Raw genomic sequence first — 9533 nt, 5'->3', positions numbered from 1 at the left:
CCATAAATAACCAGAAGTTCCAGAAAATAAATGGAAGTCCAACATATGAAATTATAAAGAAGTGGTGTTCATCCTGACAGGTAGGAGGGGCAAAGCCGGGGAGGCGGGTTCAAACTGTGCTATCCATGGTAGCAGCAGCAACAGTGGCAGGACAGTGGTAAGCACAGACACCTGTATTTAAGGGGAGGTGAGAAGCACCTGGGGAGCACCCCCAGCTACATACCAGACCCATCAGCTTGCAATTCCAAAGCTGGGGAAGGCAGACCTCCATTGCCTAGGACTATGAGGCCAGAGGGGTTGGGATGGAGGAGGAGGCTCCTGGTCTCTTAGTGGAGAGTGAATGGCAGAAACTCATCTTGCAACCCCACCCCACAGAAAACGCCACAGCATGGTGAGAGGGGTTGCCTGGTAGTGACCAGTGCATGATGAGTGCACCAGGTTCTGCCCCCTATAGTGTAGGAGATATGACAGCCCTGCCCAGGAAGCAAAGGTAAACACAAAATGGTCAGGATGGCACAGATCATGATAGAGATCCCAGTGACACAGCTGACCAGACAGCAAATACCTAATTTAACGAAGCAGCAGATAGGAAATCTTTCTGAGGCACAATTCAGAGCTTTGGTTATAAAAATGCTTACAGACTTAACAGCAGATCTTGAACAAGACAGGGAAGAAATGAAGGCCAGTCCTGCTGAAATAAACAAAAATGCATACAAAACTATTCGTGAGGGCAAGAAAACCAGGGATCAAATAAAAAAATCAGAACATAAGAAAGGAACAAATAGTCAACCAGTGCAGAAAGAGGAAACAAAAAGTGAGAAATATGAGGAGAGGCTCAGAAACTTATCAGACATATAAGCAGGCCAACATCAGAATCACAGGGTTGCCATAAGGTGATAAAGAAGAACTAGAGAGGCAGCCAGGCCCAACTGCCACCTTCCGGCTTTCTACACCACCTCTCCCTGAGAGGCTTGCCGGAGCATGGTCACCCCCAAGCGGTTTCCGACGCTGGTGCAGCTGGAACAGCGGGAAGGTATGCTATTCCAGGTGCTCAGTAACATCACCAAATAGCCCTACTGGTTCCACTCCGAGTACCTTAAGAGTCCGAAGGCAGTTCATCTCGAGGCGTGGCTGGCGGAAGCGATCTTTGGCCTGGGCGGAGAGCACATTCCGCACGTCGAGTGTGTGTCTCAGACCCTGCTTCGAATTAATCAATGGGACCCTGAAGACGAGGCTGAGATCTTGATATTTGGTCGGCCTTCTTACTAAAAGGACGTGTCCAAGATGATCATGAACTTGGCTTGCTATCACCGCCAACTCCGGGCTCAAAGCTCAGAGAGTAAAGCCGCACAGGAGACCGAGACACAGGGGTCCCCCGACGCTGCCCTGGAGGCGGCGACCCAGCGGTCCCCCGATGCTGCCCAGGAGGCGGCGACCCAGCGGTCCCCCGATGCTGCCCGGGAGGCGGCGACCCAGCAGTCCCCCGACGCTGCCCAGGAGGCGGCGACCCAGCGGTCCCCCAACGCTTCCCAAGACCCAGTTCCCAAGATATGAAGTCATTTTGGGGCCAGTAGCGAGAGCTAGGCAAGGTTCAAGTGGAAACCCCCATATGGAGGATGGTGTGAGTTGCTCTTGGATTCCCCTCCTCACCTCCTCACTCCCCAATATTAAATGTTTGCAAACACGAATTCAAAAAGTCCTAACAAATTGAAATTCCTTAATAAAGAATCAAATTTTGAAAAAAAAAACACTAGAAATTGAAAAATTATGTGAAAAAATAATGAAGCAGAACTTCCCTAACTTGGGGAAGGAAATAGACTTACAGGTCCAGGAAGCACAGAGAGTTCCAGAAAAACTTGACCCAGAGAGAACCACACCAACACACATTATAATCAAAATGTCAAAAATTAAAGATAAAGAATCTTAAAAGCAGCAAGAGAGAAGAGAATTATGTACAAAGGAATCCCAATAAGACTATCAGCTGATTTCTCAGAAGAAACTCTACAGGCAAGAAGGGACTGGCAAGAAATATTCAAAGAAATGAAAAGCAAAAACCTACAACCACAATTACTCTATCCAGCGAAGCTGTCATTCAGAATAGAAGGACAGAGAAAGTGCTTCCAGGACAAAAACTCAAGGAGTTCATCAGATTCAAACCACTGTTCTATGAAGTGTCAAAGGGACTTATTTAGGAAAAAGAGGATCAAAACTATGAACATTAAAATGAAAACTGTATCACAACAGACAACAACAGAAACCAAGGAACCAAAACAAAGGCAAACTAAGTAGCCAATGAGAGTGGGAAAACAATTATAGGTTAGGGAATCATTATGGGGGGAGGTCAGCGGGGAGGAGGAAGTGGGGAAAGGGAGGGAGATGGTACAGGAATTAAGAAGCATAGTAGGAGGGAGTGGAGTAGACAGGAAGATGTTGAGAAGAATTATATGCACAATCAATGGGCATGGACTAAGGGTGGGAGGACAACTGGAGGGAGGGATGTCACTGTGTGGAGGGGAGCAGAGGGAAAGAAATTAGGACAACTGTATAGCATAATCAATAAAGCATATTTAAGAAAAAGAATCATGAGCTTTGAAGTGTCCATAATGTATGAGTGGACAAAAATATCTGTGGTACATTTACACAATGGAATACTACCTGGCTGTGAAAAAGAAATATTTTTTTTTGCAACGGCATGGATGAACCTGAAGAGCATTATGCTAAGTGAAATAACCCAGTCAGAGAAAGACAAATAACATATGAATTCACTCATATTTGAAATCTAATGCATAAAATATACTAACAAACAAAATAGAAACTGGCTTGTACAAACAGAAAAAATACTGACAGCTGTCAGGGGGAGGGAGATTACAGGGATGGATGAAAGGGAAAAAGGGTTAAAGAACAAAAAACAAGTCATAGACACAGGCAAGTATAATGTGGTTAACAGAAGGAAAGGGGAATAGGGGAAGGTAGAAGTTGTAAGGGGGATAAATGGTCATGAAGGATATTTGACTTGGGTTGATGAACACACAATATAATACACACCTGAAATTATATAATGTTATTAACCACTGTCACCCAATTCAATAAAAAAATAAAATAAAGCAAAAGAATCATGGTCTTTACTGAACATAAGCAATAGAGAAGCTCTAAAAAACCCTCCTCCCCACATTGTACCTGTACCAGTGATAATAAACAAGGACAATGAGATGATATTCAATACATGCAAATATTCATATTTTCCAAAAGTACATAAATAATATAGGAATTATGATTAATTTTATTTTGCTACTCTCCTAGTTCCTTTTCTTTCAAATAACTTATACAGCCATATTTTATTTTGTTCCATCCTGTAAGTGCTCTTTATCTTAAATTCAGTATCTCCAAGTGCCTGCATTATGAATTCTCCCTTTGGCACTCCCTTTTGGAAATTTACTCTTGCTCTATCACTCCTTCCTCCCTGAAAAACATGTATTTGTTCTTAGAATGATTGCTTTAAATATGATATTGTGTAATTAAATCATTTAATGTAGTAACTTACCACTATAAATGATCACTAAGTTATCTAAAAATTTAAAATGAGTAACATTATTATATATTCACAGCCTAAACCACAAAGCTATTAATACAAACCTGGGGAAGTGGGGCTTAAGAAATTAGAGCTAAAAAACATGCTCTCTAGTGCAGCCTGGTTCATGAATTGATTTTAAGGAGCATCTGCTTTATCTCTGAGGACTGATGGTAGAAGCAAGAGTATCGGAGCAAACAGAAGGCTTATGGTTAAAATATCTGACTAATTAAAGCTAATTATGGAAAACTAATTTCTCCAAATAAGTGAGGCAGAGTTCTACCTCATGCTTCTGTTACTTCTTCTGACTTCCTTCTTAGAATTTATTCCTGACTCTCCTCTTTTTCCCTCTCTTTTTAAAATTTCAGTTCAAGCCTAATCTTTCCATGAAGCCTTGGAGAGCTATCAGGTCATGGCATATTTGGCTACATAGATTTCTATTTAAATAGTTTTTACTTCCTTGAGCACTTTGAGGGATAAATATATGAGGTGAGGAAACTGAGAGGAGATCATTAAGCTTCTCTAGATATGGGGGGAAAAGAAATTATGTCTTGAAATAGAACAGAAAATAAAGAAAATATTTGTGGAGAGAAAAAGAAGGTCAAGCAGCTTTGAAGTAACTAGAGTCTATCTCCAGGTAATGTTGCTGAAGACAAAATTGAAGAATAATTAATTTAAATGGTCTGCTACACTATGTTTTTTTTTTTCATTTTCTCAAATATTCTGTAATGTTGGCTACACATACATGATTTCTGAGTCTCTGTTGAAAAATATCAAAGGTTGTGCACCTGAAGCTTGTATAATTTTATTAACCAGTGTCATCTCCAACAAATTCAATTAAAAAAAAAAAAACATGGAAAGAAGGAACAATGTTTTACTTTATGGTAACAAACTTGGGGAATCCGAGTTACTGTGGACATGCATGACAGACCCACTTCACCTGTCCTAAGATACTTGTCAATTATTAAGCTTATTAGTTTACTACCAGTATAGGCACTTGACTCACCAGCAAAATATATCTTTCTATAATATGTTTAGACATTTCCATGACAGATAGAAAATGTCATAATAATTGTGAGTGTATACATATGTGTAAGAATGCACAGGACTATATCAGACTATGATATCACTCACACCATGATGCAATGAGTTATACCATTGTTTTATGGAAATTTTCCCAGCTCTAGGGCAGGAATGGTTTTGGGGGCAGAATCCAAGACTGGAATATATGATAAGTGCTCTTATTTTTGTTATGATTCTGGGAAGCAAGGTTTTCTACACAAAATGCACCCCTGTGCTACTACGAATTCGTGACACATGGAATTTTTTCATTTACCTCTGGAACTGTGCTAATGCTGTGTCAGGAGTCCTTATGACAATGATCCCTGGATATTTAGAATTAGAAATGTCCATTCCTTAGTTAGGACAATGGAAAATTTGAAATTTCCTGATAAAATGCAGCTACATTAATTCATGAATGCATTTTTTTCATGTTTTAACATATTCAAGTTTGGGTGATTTACAATTGTCACCTGGAAGCAGGCATGCTGTAGTTGTTATTACTTGCCCCTATGTATTAAAAATTAGAAAATTATATCTGCTGCTTGGAAAGTAAGTCTGGAGGAAATAGTATAGCATTCTTTTAGGAAATAATGAATCATCAATGCTAGTGTTATCACAGGGGATGATTATATATGGAAAGAACAAACACACTGATGATCCCAAGTCAAAATATTGGGCTCTGAGTGTAAAGAGATTTTAATTTTAGAATCATTTAATTAACTATTTAACATGTTTTCTTTTTTATACTTGCATAGAAGTGATATATAAGGAAAGAGGTGTTTCAATAAGAATAAAATAAAAGTTGTAAATGATATAAACATACTGGGTCAATGTTAAATTGGTGAGGTTATCCCCCTTTCTTTTAGTGGTACATATTATAATGGAGTATACATTATAGATGTCATCTTAGATCCAATAGAATTCACTATCTAAAAATTTTGCCCTTATCATGCAGAAATTAATGCTTAACTGGAGGTGCTAAGGACAGAATTTGAAAGTTAATGACACCTACTTCAGAGAAGCAAGAACCCTAGCCTAAGGGGCTAAAGGAGTCAGGATAATAGTCTAATTTCCTAACATCTGTATATGAAACTAGATGCTGTATATGAATACACTGTCTAAGGATTCTGCCTGATTTCCCATCAGACAAAGTCCTGTATGCTGAAAATATTCTGGCAATAACAGCTATTTATCTCCCAGTTACCCTATGCATCACAGAGATACTATGTGATGCATAGAAATTTTGCCTGACACAGTTAATCAAGCTCTAGAGAAGACTACACAAGATTTAGATTTAGTGCAAAGAGCTAACATATTAGGGGGAAGGATGAGTAATATTCCCCTATCTAGGCATATGCATATAATTCATCACAAACTGGAAGATAAAGGATAGAGGTGAAAATGCAGAAATAGATGTCTGAGAGTGAATTAGTCTCTCTCATTTACCTCAGAACTTATTCCATGTTTAGGACATGTTAAATTAAACAATTCACCTGAAGAGGGTTTCATAGCATTGGAAAGCAAATATCTAAGAGAAAAAGATAATATAGTATAACATAATGTTAACACATAGCCAAATATATAATGACATTAACATAACAAACATGTATGAATCTCCTCTGAAAGACAGGAAATGACTTTTGTTTACTTACAATATCCTTGGACCACATGAGAAGCATATCACTTTCATTGTTCACCACTATTTGAGATACAACATCATCTATCCTCAGAAAACCAGTTGAGAAGAATGGTTTTCTACTGAATAATACTTCAACTACATAATGAATGTATTTTATCATGACTACATCATATTGGAATGACACATATAGCTTTTGCAGGGTTCATAAAATTTTACTAGAAGAAAAGATGAGCTAGCTGAAAAATGTTATTCAATTTTAATAATATATTTTATAATTAAGAAATATTGCAATGATTGCAAAAAATATTGAATTAGATAGCACTATAGTTTCATTTGGGAAAGTATTTCAATCAAGAATATTGTGAGAAAATCCTCTAAGATAGCCATTACCCTATCAGAAGACAGGTGAAAGCATACAGAAAAACAGCAGATTTAAATTAAAGGAACAATCTTAGTGATAGAAAAAAAGCAGAGAAGTAAAAGGAAATAGGGAACACCATAGATAAAACTCACAAATATGGTGATATCCAAAAATGTGAATGGTGGCCAATGATCTTTGAAAAACAAAGTTTTTAACATTTAAAATGTAGGCTTTTGTGTTCCTGTGGAGATACACATCTTGATTTTTCCAGAAGTACAATGAAAATTATATTAGTTGGTTTAGTTTAATTTTTGCTTGCTTGCTTGCTTGTTATTTTGGTGATGGTATATAAATCACATAAAGCCGGCCATGTTACACATCTGGGGCAGTGTTACCAAAAATAGAGGACTGCTGAGAATGAAAGGTGATCCATAAAGCCATAGAAACCGGAGGTGATAAGAAGGAAGTAAAGCCAACCTCTTACCTCGGACTCAAAACTATGGAGATGATGGGAAGCATCCAGATATCAAAAGCATGTGAAAGAGAATAGTTGATATTTGTCTTATCCTGTAATGGTAGGAATTTCACCAAATGTGACTTTCAGAAAATAGTAGATTCCATATCAAACATAAAATTTACCAGATTTTAGATGATTTAGGCTTTTTGTTTGTTTGTTTGTTTTTAAGGCAATAGTATTTTCAAGAAAAGAGAGTCTGAGAAATTCTCTGAACACAATCCAACAATATCAACATGCAGCTATGAACCTAAATGAAACAATAATAACAAATAAATGCTCAGCTTATTTAATAATGTCTCTCAACATTATGAAAATATTTTTAAATTTTAAAATAATAATTCTATTTTATTTTTAATTTTTCTATTTTAAATTATATCTCTTTATTATGAGATTTAGTATAATTTGGAAAATCTATTCTTGTAACGTTTTCCCAGAATCTTTTCTATTACCTGTAAAATCTTTGACCTTCTGATAAATGTACCCTCTTCTTTAATAGAAGTATCATTGAATATGGCATTACAGGTAAACATGGCTTACCTCCTCACATAACCACATCAAAGTTACAACTAAACTATAGAACAATCATCCTCAGATCATCAGATCTAGTTGAATGAAAGTCTGACAACCATAGAATTAAAGAATCCACATCAATCCAGACTGGTAGTAGGGGTGGAGATGTTAATAGGCTGGTCCCACATCCATGTGTGATAAATAAAATTTCAGGAGAGATATCTTGGTAGTGAGGAGTCCCAGACTGATACCAGGCCCCCAAGCCCAGTGCCAGGAGGTTAAGTCCACATAACTTTTAGCTGCAAAAATTAGGGGAGATTGAGTTGGTAGAAAAAAACTCTAGAGTCCATGCAGTTTCCCTTAAGGAACCCATACATGGACTTATTCAAATTTACTCCCTCTGAGTTCCAGCTCCTGGATAGCACCTTGAAAGACACCAGTGGCATATAAGGAGGAAATGAAATGTCTGGTGTCAAGACAGGAACTGGAGGACAGTATTTTTGTCAGGCATAAAGTAGGGCAGAGGCCATGTTCCTTTTCTGAACCCTCCCCCTACAGAACTACAGAACCAGAGGGTGGTGTCATATCTGAGACTCCATCAACTTGCCTCACACTGTTTGCACCACCCTGGAGGTCCTCTTAGACTCTGTCCCACCCACTTACAGGTCCTCCCAAACTATTATCCATGACCTTATCATATGAATGGCTGGTCTTGGCTCATGCTTCACAACTTCCTAAATCTTTTAAAATAAGCAACATTCAACCTCAGTGAGCTCCCAGCCCTAATACCTCTTACTAAGTAGTACCAGACCTGGTACTAACATCAACCAGCCTAGATTCACAGCTTGGCTTCCACTGAGAATCTCAAAGCTCAACATAAGTAGCAGCCATCTCAGACTGCTTTATAACCCAGGCTGGGTGACTCCAGGCAGAACACAGGTGGAGGCTGACCTTGGCCTGCACCAGTCAGAAAACCTCAGAGCCTGTGCACCCAGTGGACAACTACAGACCACGTTGGAACACAACTACCCTGGCCCTGCACAGCTAATCCTCCACTGTGGATGAAGGTTGGTGGTCTGTGGTCACAGCCAGTTTTTACAGCTGACTGGCCTGGGTCAATCGCTCCCCTTGACCTGCCAACAGAAATCAAGGCTCAATTACAAATAAGGGTGTACTCAGCCCACACAGATGGCACACCTCAAGTTACCAGCTTGGGTGATAGAGGAAGCTATGTCAGTGGACCCTATAAAACACCTACTACATTAGACTATGCCAACAAGACAGGGAGTTGTAGCAGCTCTACTTAATACATAGAAACAAACATACGGAAGTAGCCAAAATGAAGAGACAAAGAAACATGGCCCAAATAAAAGAACAGATCACAACTCCAGAAAGATAACTAAATAAAAGGGAGGTAAACAATCAATCAGATGCAGAGTTCAAAACACTGGTTATAAGAATGCTCAAGGAATTTGGTGAGGAACTCAGCATCATAAAAAAGATCCAGTAAGAAATGAAGGATACACTAATTAAAGAATATTTTACAGGGAAGCAACAATAGAGTGAATGAAGGCAAGAATCAATCAATGACTTGAAACATAAGGAAGCAAAAACAACCAATCATAACAAGAAGAAAACAGAATCCAAAAAGCAAGGATAGTGTAAGCATCCTTTTGGACAACTTCAAGAGGTCCAACATTCACATTATAGGGGTGCCAGAAAGAGAAGAGAAAGAGCAAGAAATTGGAAATCTATTTGAAAAGAATAATGAAAACAAATTTCTTTAATTTGGTGAAGGAAGTAGATATTCAAGTCCAGGAAGCACAGAGAGTCCCAAAGAGATGGATGCAAAAAGGTCTACTCCAAGACACATCAT

The 9533-nt window shown here is 38.5% G+C and overlaps 1 pseudogene; it reads left to right on the top strand.

The window, feature by feature from the left end:
• The first annotated feature begins 981 nt into the window (after window positions 1–981).
• On the top strand, window positions 982–1554 carry LOC150008647 (KH domain-containing protein 3 pseudogene; annotated as a pseudogene).
• The last annotated feature ends 7979 nt before the right edge of the window (window positions 1555–9533 follow it).

Source organism: Furipterus horrens, unplaced genomic scaffold (genome assembly GCF_987537825.1).
Source record: "Furipterus horrens unplaced genomic scaffold, mFurHor1.1.pri manual_scaffold_5, whole genome shotgun sequence".
In the NCBI taxonomy this organism is placed as follows: domain Eukaryota; kingdom Metazoa; phylum Chordata; class Mammalia; order Chiroptera; family Furipteridae; genus Furipterus; species Furipterus horrens.
The sequence above is the reverse complement of the archived record's forward strand: the minus strand, read 5'-3'. Positions and strand labels throughout refer to the sequence as shown.